The sequence below is a fragment of the Dama dama genome, chromosome X, assembly GCF_033118175.1.
Source record: "Dama dama isolate Ldn47 chromosome X, ASM3311817v1, whole genome shotgun sequence".
Classification (NCBI taxonomy): Eukaryota; Metazoa; Chordata; class Mammalia; order Artiodactyla; family Cervidae; genus Dama; species Dama dama.
This window is the reverse complement of record NC_083714.1, coordinates 159,605,179-159,614,507: the sequence shown is the minus strand read 5'-3', so window position 1 is coordinate 159,614,507 and position 9,329 is coordinate 159,605,179.

Genomic DNA, 9,329 nt, shown 5'->3' with positions numbered 1-9,329 from the left:
CCTCAAAGCAGGCAGCCAGTGCTTCCCAAATGCTGCCAACTGAACACAAGCAATGTACCGTGGACCTCAGAATCGCCATTGCCTTGGAATGAAAAAGGGCAAATAATTGCCGTCCACAGGCTTCAAGTTTTTGCTGATTCACACAGGCTATTTCCAATCCTTCCCTGCCTTTCCCTAGTTTCTAGAGTCTGCCTGCAATCCTTGACTTTCCCTGATTGGCTTTCCCTGATTTCCTCCAATCTCTGCCTTGTGCGTCCTCCCCGTCTGTCTCTGTGTCCAACTTTCCCTCTTCATTGAATACCAGTCATGTGATTAGTGTCCACCCTGATGGCCTCATCCTAACACGATTTTATCTGCAAAGATCCCTGTTTCTAAACAAGGTCATGTGCATCGGTCCCAGGGTTAGCATTTCAACAAACCTGGGGAGACACCACTCAACCCACAACACCAAGCACTGAAGCATTTGTGAATATTTCTTCTCTACTCTCCCCCGCCCCTGTAAGTCCAGGTATGAAAGGAAAAAAAACAGAGACAAATGTTCAACCACATCCTGGTTGTCTCCAGTATTTGCACATGATTTTATTAGCATCTATCTGACTGTAACAATTATTTGACCATGTATCTGTTCCCCCACCTGGCTTGGAAGTGAGATCTTTCAAGACATAGGTTATTAAATAGGATTTGTGTGTCATTCACTAAAAAAGACATGTTAGACACAGATCTTATTCTAACTTAGTGCTCAATGCAAGTTACACAATGGGGTCTTGATAAATGTTGAATGGAGAGAAAGGGGAGAGGAAAGAAGGAAAGAGAAGTGGAGTGCACCAATTTTCTGCCTCATGTTCAGCTTCAGTTTTAACTAGACTAACCTGCCCTTTCCCTCAACCTTTCCTGATGGCCTCCATTAATTCCTCTCTAGCCCTGCAAGGACTGAAACTCATCATCAGACAGTCCTGATAAGCCATGAAGTGAGTGATAAAGAGGAACGGTTTGAGGATTAATCTGAGATCAGACAGATGACTTCTGGCGGGAGGGGGGTTCTCCTGAGGACCCGTGATTCTGCAGACCACTAATAAAGAAGGCTGTGATGGGGGGTTTGCCGGGCATGGTCAGGAATTGAATGACATTGAAGGAAGGAATTCAACTTCATTTAGAACAGTGGTGGGTACCACCTCCCCTCAAATACTGCAGCTTAATACCAAGTACCCAAATATCTCATCTGAAAAATGTCCTCGGCTACAATAAAGGGTTCTGTTTGAACAACCTCCATGACCAATCCCTGCGTTGCATTAAGTTTCCCACTGCTGCCTAACAAAAGGCCCACAAACTTGGCAGCTAACGACAACAGCTATCACCTCACTCTTCACTGCACTTGCCAACCAAGGCTGGATTTCTCAAGAAAACTCGAAGGGCACAGGCTTTGACGGATCCAGTGTGACAAGGATAAGCCGGCAAACGCGTGAGTGTCTACACACCGTCATCCATCAATGACTAGCTTAATTCGGACTGAAGACGTGCTCTCTCACTGTTTGCTCATCAAGTATTTATTCAGCAGGTATATCAGCGAAATAAAGAAAGCGAGTATGTACAACTTGCACGAAAAAAGGGGCTTTGATTCCTGGAACACACTCTGTTGGCATACAGCAACTACACTTTCTAGATAAACACGTTTACCAGTAGCTTCGGGATAATGGTTGCACAGACGCCAGAGAGGCCAGACACGACAGGGATGCATGAAGGAGGTGGTGTAAGGAAACCTGGAAGCAGAGATCTGTCCCTGTTGGTCTGGTGCTCATGTTGTCAATACCCAAGTAAAAGGGATACTTGGTAAGTCAAGTCTCCTTGCAACCCCGTGGACGAGAGCCCGCCAGGCTCCTCTGTCCATGGGATTCTCCAGGCAAGAATACTGGAGTGGGTAGCCTTTCCCTTCTCCAGGGGATCTTCCTGGCCCAGGGACGGAATCCAGGTCTCCTGCATTGCAGGCAGATTCTTTGCCACTGAGCCACCACGGAACCCCTGGAGATGGGGCCAAACTCGCGGGGAAATTGGCTCTGAGACTCCTGCAGACTCCTGAGCCTCAAAGGGCAGGAACCCTGGGGAGAAAATGCTCCAAGGCGAGTGATAAATACATTTGTCTGACGGGGCTTTAGAGGGACTGCAGAAAACCATAATTCTTAAACCCTGAGTTCTCGCCTACTTGCTTCCAGATTTGCCAGTAGTGATGCCTGAAAGACTGCAAGCCACAATTTTATTCAAAAGTACCCTGTGTTTCTCTCTACCTGCATTCCGGAAGTACACAGAAATCCTTGCATACCGCTTTCTGATGATTCTTGTGCTGTGTGTCAAATGACCAGCTTTGTTGTTGGTGCACAGAAACGGAGTTTATGTATCTTGATCTTATTTTTGGCAGCCTGCTAAAGTGTCTTATTCATTCTGCTGCTTCCGTAGGTTCTTTAGAGTTCTTTCAGTGATGATTCATTTCATTTGCAAATAACTGGCAGTAATTTTCTTTCCAATTTTTAGGTTTTGTCTTCCTTTTATTTGGGGCTCAGTAGAGTACACCAAGGCTGTATATTGTCACCCTGCTTATTTAACTTTTATGCAGAGTACATCATGCCAGACTAGATGAATCACAAGCCGGCATCAAGATTGCTAGGAGAAATATCAACAGTCTCAGACACACAGATGACACCACCCTTAAGGCAGAAAGCATAGAGCCTCTTGATGGAAGTGAAACAGGAGAGCGAAAAAACTGGCTTAAAACTCAACATTCAAAAAACAAAGATCATGGCATCCTGTCCCATCACTTCATGGCAAATAGATTGGGGAAAATGTTGAAACAGTGTCAGATTTCATTTTCCTGGGCTCCAAAATCAATGCGGATAGTGACTGTAGCCATGAAATTAAAAGAAGCTTGTTCCTTGGAAGAAAAGCTATGACAAACCTAAACAGTGTATTAAAAAGCAGAAAAATCACTTTGCCAACAAAGGTCTGTCTAGTCAAAGCTATGGTTTTTCCAGTAGTCATGTATGGATGTGAAAGTTGGACCATAAAGAAGGCTGAGCATCCAAAAATTGGTGCTTTTGAACTGTGGTGTTGGAGAAGACTCTTGAGAGTTCCTTGGACTGCAAGGAGATCCAAACAGTCAAATCCTAAAGGAAATCCACTCTGACAATTGATTGCAAGGACTGATGCTGAAACTGCAATGCTTTGACCACCTGATGTGAAAAGCCAATCGATGGGAAAAGACCCCAATGCTGGGAAAGTTTGAGGGCAGAAGGAGAAGGGGAAGGCAAAGGATGAGATGGTTGGATGGTATCACCAACTCAAGGGACATGAGTTTGAGCAAGCTCTGGGAGTTGGTGATGGACAGGGAAGCCTGGTGTGCTGCAGCCCACGGGGTCGCAAAGAGTTGGACACGGCTGAGCGACTGAACATCAAGGACTGCTCATATGATGCAGCGTGGAAATGACAACAGGCTGCTCACACAGGCTTTTCTGGAGGATAACCTGAGCCAAGACCAGAGCAGTGACCTGACTGCAGGCATGTTTGACCTTTCTGCACGTCCCTCTACAGAAAGCAGAGGGATGGAAGCTTCCTGCAAAGAGAACAACACATACACAGCCTCTGAGTGGGGAACACATATGGTGTGTCTGAGCAGTGGAAGCAAGGCTGGTAGGCTGAGTACTGAGGTCAGGCCGGAGAGCTATAAAAATCAACTGTTGCCTGTTAACTCGGTCAGCTCTGGAAAACTACGTCACACTGGCAAGGCCACATGCAACTAGGTACTTATTAAATGGTTTCCATTTGGTAGGTTGATGAAAATAACCCCTAATGCGCGGAATGACTGGTGCTAGACGCCCCTGGGTCCCGCCGGCGTGAGGTCACAACCATGAAGTCAGCAGTTTGTCATGACGACTGCTCTATTTCACATTCCCTACTTCCCTCTGCATCAGAGCATACAAGTGCTGTGTTCTCTTCCCACTACGTTCACTTGGGTCAGTCCCACCTAAAGAACAGTACCATCTGTAGACTGCGTGGTGTGCGTGCTCAGTCATGTCCAACTCCTTGTGACTCCCTGGACTGTAGCCCGCCAGGGTCCTCGGTCCATGGGCTTCTCCAGGCAAGAATACTGGAGTGGGTTGCCATTTCCTTCTCCAGGGGATCTTTCCCACCCAGCGATCGAACCCGAATCTCTTATGTATCCCGCTTTGGCAGGTGGGTTCTTTACCACTGAGTCGTCAAGGAAGCAGTCTTAAGTTTGCAGACGTAGCCTTTCCTACGCAAACCCAGCTCAGCGTTGAATCACTGCTTTCCACAGTGATCGGAGACACACCAGATGTGTGGTTTAATATGACAGCCTCCCTGGACAGTTGTTCTTTAGAAGAGAGCTACAGTATAGAAAATGCCTCAGCTATATTACGTCAGCTCTCTGCATCCTACGTCAGTTCCACATCCTCGGATTCAACAACTATGGATCAAAAATGCTTGTTAAAAAATTCCAGAAAGTTCCAAAAGGCAAAACTTGAGTGCCACGGGCTGCTAACTATTTACATAGTATCTCCCTTGTATTTGCAACTAATCACACAATGTTTACACGGTACTGGTATTGTAAGTTACCTAGAGATGATTTAACCCTGGCGGCCCTGAAGAATCTGCCTGCAATGTCAGAGACTGGAGACTGGGGCTCGATCCCTGGATCGGGAAGATCCCTTGGGGAAGGAAATGGCAACCCACTCCAGTATTCTTGCCTGGAGAATTCCATGGACAGAGGAGCCTGGTGAACTACAGTCCATGAGGTCCTAAAGAGTCAGACACGCGCGATTAACACTTTCACAAAGATGACAAAGGATCGGGAGTGCTACAGTTATACACTCCACAGACCACAAAAAAGATCAAAGACCCCACCAGCCAAAACGAAGACCTAGAGCAGCCCCCCACCCCAAATAAATAAATAAACATTTTAAAAAGTATATGGAAGGATCGCATAGGTTATATGCAAGTACTAAACCACTTTACACTAAGGGCTTGAGCATCCTGGGATTCTGGTTATCACTGGGGGTCCTGGAATCAAATCCTGCCATGGATACTAGGACCACTGTAGCAGGTTTAGTTGTGACAGCATCCTCAGACTTGAGTTAACTTTCCCCTGCTGTGACTCAGACATCCTGGGTGAGCATACAGCCGTGGGGATGTTCATCGGTGCTAGTTAAGAAAAAGCGGAGAACTGAGATTGAGGAAAGGGAGCCCTGCACTCAGTAGCATCTATCATATATATTCTTTTAGACTTTGCATTAAACGGCGATCTCTGTAATTGCTCTCTGCTTCCTACACTAGATGTCACTGTGCCGCTCATCATTAACCAGCCGAAAGAAAACTCTCCAGAGAGAAGAGGAGATTATAAATTCTGACGACAGAAGCCTAACATGGCAGCCTTCTCCTCACCCAGATGACATTTGGCAAGGAGACAGCGTGTACCCTGTACACGACTCAGCGTGAGGGAAATGCCAGGCAGACAGCGTGTACCCCACAGACGACTCAGCGTGAGGGAAATGCCAGGGAGACAGTGTGTACCCCACAGACGACTCAGCGCGTGGGAAATGCCAGGGAGACAGTGTGTACCCCACAGACGACTCAGCGTGAGGGAAATGCCAGGGAGACACCGTGTACCCCATAGACGACTCAGCGTGAGGGAAATGTCAGGGAGACAGTGTGTACCCCACAGACGACTCAGCGTGAGGGAAATGCCAGGGAGACAGCGTGTACCCCACAGACGACTCAGCGTGAGGGAAATGCCAGGGAGACAGTGTGTACCCCATAGATATCTCAGCATGAGGGAAATGCCAGGGAGACAGTGTGTACCCCACAGATGACTCAGTGTGAGGGAAATCCCAGGGAGACAGCATGTACCCCATAGACGACTCAGCGTGAGGGAAATGCCAGGGAGACAGAGTGTACCCCACAGACGACTCAGCATGAGGGAAATGCCAGGGAGACAGAGTGTACCCCATAGACGACTCAGCGTGAGGGAAATGCCAGGGAGACAGTGTGTACCCCACAGACGACTCAGCGTGAGGGAAATGCCAGGGAGACAGTGTGTACCCCACAGACGACTCAGTGTGAGGGAAATGCTAGGGAGACAGCGTGTACCCCACAGACGACTCAGCGTGAGGGAAATGCCAGGGAGACAGCGTGTACCCCACAGACGACTCAGCGTGAGGGAAATGCCAGGGAGACAGCGTGTACCCCACAGACAACTCAGTGTGAGGGAAATGCTAGGGAGACAGTGTGTACCCCATAGATATCTCAGCGTGAGGGAAATGCCAGGGAGACAGTGTGTACCCCATAGATATCTCAGCGTGAGGGAAATGCTAGGGAGACAGTGTGTACCCCATAGATGACTCAGCGTGAGGGAAATGCCAGGGAGACAGCGTGTACCCCACAGACGACTCAGTGTGAGGGAAATGCCAGGGAGACACTGTGTACCCCATAGACGACTCAGCATGAGGGAAATGCCAGGGAGACAGTGTGTACCCCACAGACGACTCAGTGTGAGGGAAATGCCAGGGAGACAGCGTGTACCCCACAGACGACTCAGCGTGAGGGAAATGCCAGGGAGACAGCGTGTACCCCACAGACGACTCAGTGTGAGGGAAATGCCAGGGAGACAGCGTGTACCCCACAGACGACTCAGTGTGAGGGAAATGCCAGGGAGACAGCGTGTACCCCACAGACGACTCAGTGTGAGGGAAATGCCAGGGAGACAGCGTGTACCCCACAGACGACTCAGTGTGAGGGAAATGCCAGGGAGACAGCGTGTACCCCACAGACGACTCAGTGTGAGGGAAATGCCAGGGAGACAGCGTGTACCCCACAGACGACTCAGTGTGAGGGAAATGCCAGGGAGACAGCGTGTACCCCACAGACGACTCAGTGTGAGGGAAATGCCAGGGAGACAGCGTGTACCCCACAGACGACTCAGTGTGAGGGAAATGCCAGGGAGACAGCGTGTACCCCACAGACGACTCAGTGTGAGGGAAATGCCAGGGAGACAGCGTGTACCCCACAGACGACTCAGCGTGAGGGAAATGCCAGGGAGACAGCGTGTACCCCACAGACGACTCAGTGTGAGGGAAATGCCAGGGAGACAGCGTGTACCCCACAGACGACTCAGCGTGAGGGAAATGCCAGGGAGACAGCGTGTACCCCACAGACGACTCAGTGTGAGGGAAATGTCAGGGAGACAGTGCATACCCCATGCACGACTCACCAGGAGGGAACTGCTAAGGAGACAGCATGTACCCTGTACATGACTCACCGTGAGGGACAAGGTAAGGAGACAGTGCATAACCCGTGTAGGATTCACCATGAGGGAAATGCTAGGCAGGCAGTGCGCATGCCGTACACAACTCACCACTATGGAAACGCTAAGGAGACAGCATGTACCCCGTCCACGACTCACCACTCTGGAAATGCTAAGGAGACAGTGTGTACCCCTACAGGACTCACCGTGAGGGAAATCCTAAGGAGACTCATCAACGGCTTTCACACCTTCCTGTCTTTCCCCCATTTGCATGCCTGTCAACCTGATACAGAGTGAGAATTTGGGAAATGCAAATTGCCTGCTTATGAAATTCAATGATTGCACACATGTTCTATTCTGGAATGCTGCAAAAATACGAATTTCCTTGATACTTAGCAAAATGATCCCTTCCAACACTGGGGAGCTGAAACAGAGAAAGGAGCTAACTTGACGACCTTTGCTTTTCTGATTTCCTTTTTCTGTTGTATCCCTGTCTTTAAAGTCAGAAAAGAGTTGAATATTTTTGATAGGTAGAGTGACCAACTGTCCTGGTTTGCCCAGGTCTCGGGGAGATTGAAAACCAAGACGAGTTGATGGACACATGAAGATTCATTTGTTCGCATCAGTACGAACTCCCTGCCCCATGGGAGAATTTCTCTGTGCACACACAGAACCCCAAGTTCTTACACTTAAGAACCAAATCAAGACAAGCAATGTTACTCAGCCTACAAGGCTCTTTGAATTCCACCACTAGAATGACGGGTTTGAGTTGCTAGTTGGCACTCAGAAGGAAAAACATTATTTTCCAGGACGCTTTCCAGGAGAACTATTTGGCCATGCCCAAAGCTCTAACAAGGGCGACTCCAGAATTGGAATGGTTTGAACAATCTCTAAAGAGTGCAGGGTAAGGAATGTCCAGGCTATGGTAAGTACAGTCTGGTAAAAAGGGAGTTCCTATGCTAGATAAGAGGGCTAACTTTTTCTTAAAAAAAAAAAAAAAAAAGTAAAGAACTGATGAGATGCATGGGTCTCAAGCATTCTACAATGTGATAATCTACAGCATGCAATTTAGGCAGTAACACAGATACAAAAGCCAGAGTTGCAATGCAGTATATGTGTGCTTGCAAAGTTGTTTAACTCTTGGGTGTCTCTTTGCAACCCTATGACTGTAGCCCCCCAGGCTCCTCTGTCCACGGGATTCCCCAGGCAAGAATACTGGAGAGGGTTGTCATTTCCTCCTCCAGGGGATCTTCCCAATCTAATATCAGATCATCTTTGTCCAGTGAAGTGCAGATCAAAATGTTCTATTACTGTGTTAGGAGATGATGACCATGACGATGTGTACCTCTAACTTCATTCCTAACTCGTCCACAACTACCCTGCCAGGAACGTATCCTTATCTCCACTTTGAAAGTGAAAGAAAGTGGAAGTGAAGCCGTTCAGTCGTGTCTGACTCTTTGTGATCCTGTGGACTGTAGCCCACCAGGCTCCTCCATCCATGGGATTCTCCAGGCAAGAGTACTGGAGTGGGTTCTGGGTGCAAACCTGCTCAACTCTGCACATGGAAGGTGAGAGAAGCAGCTTACGAAACTAGCCATCTCTGATGCGGGAAACAGCACATTTTTCCTCCATTCTTTCCTGTGTCGACGGTACCCGTCCGGGCTTCGTCCACCAGGAGCTGGGTCTTCCATCACCCCTTATCCATGGCAGCCAGTTACCTGAGTCCTGACTGCCAGCATCTGGAGGAACACCAGGTAAGGTCACACTGCTTTCATTTCTCATCTGAAAGTTCTTTCATCTGAGGAGTTTACAAAAAAAAAAAAAAAAAAATGGTTCAAATGAATAGAGTACACAAATTGTTTCCTACAGATTTGATTTTATTTTACTTTTTCCATTTATTTTTATTAGTTGGAGGCTAATCACTTTACAATAATGTAATGGTCTTTGACATACATTGACATGAATCAGCCATGGGTGTACATGTGTTCCTCATCCCGATCCCCCCCTCCCACCTCCCTCCCCATCC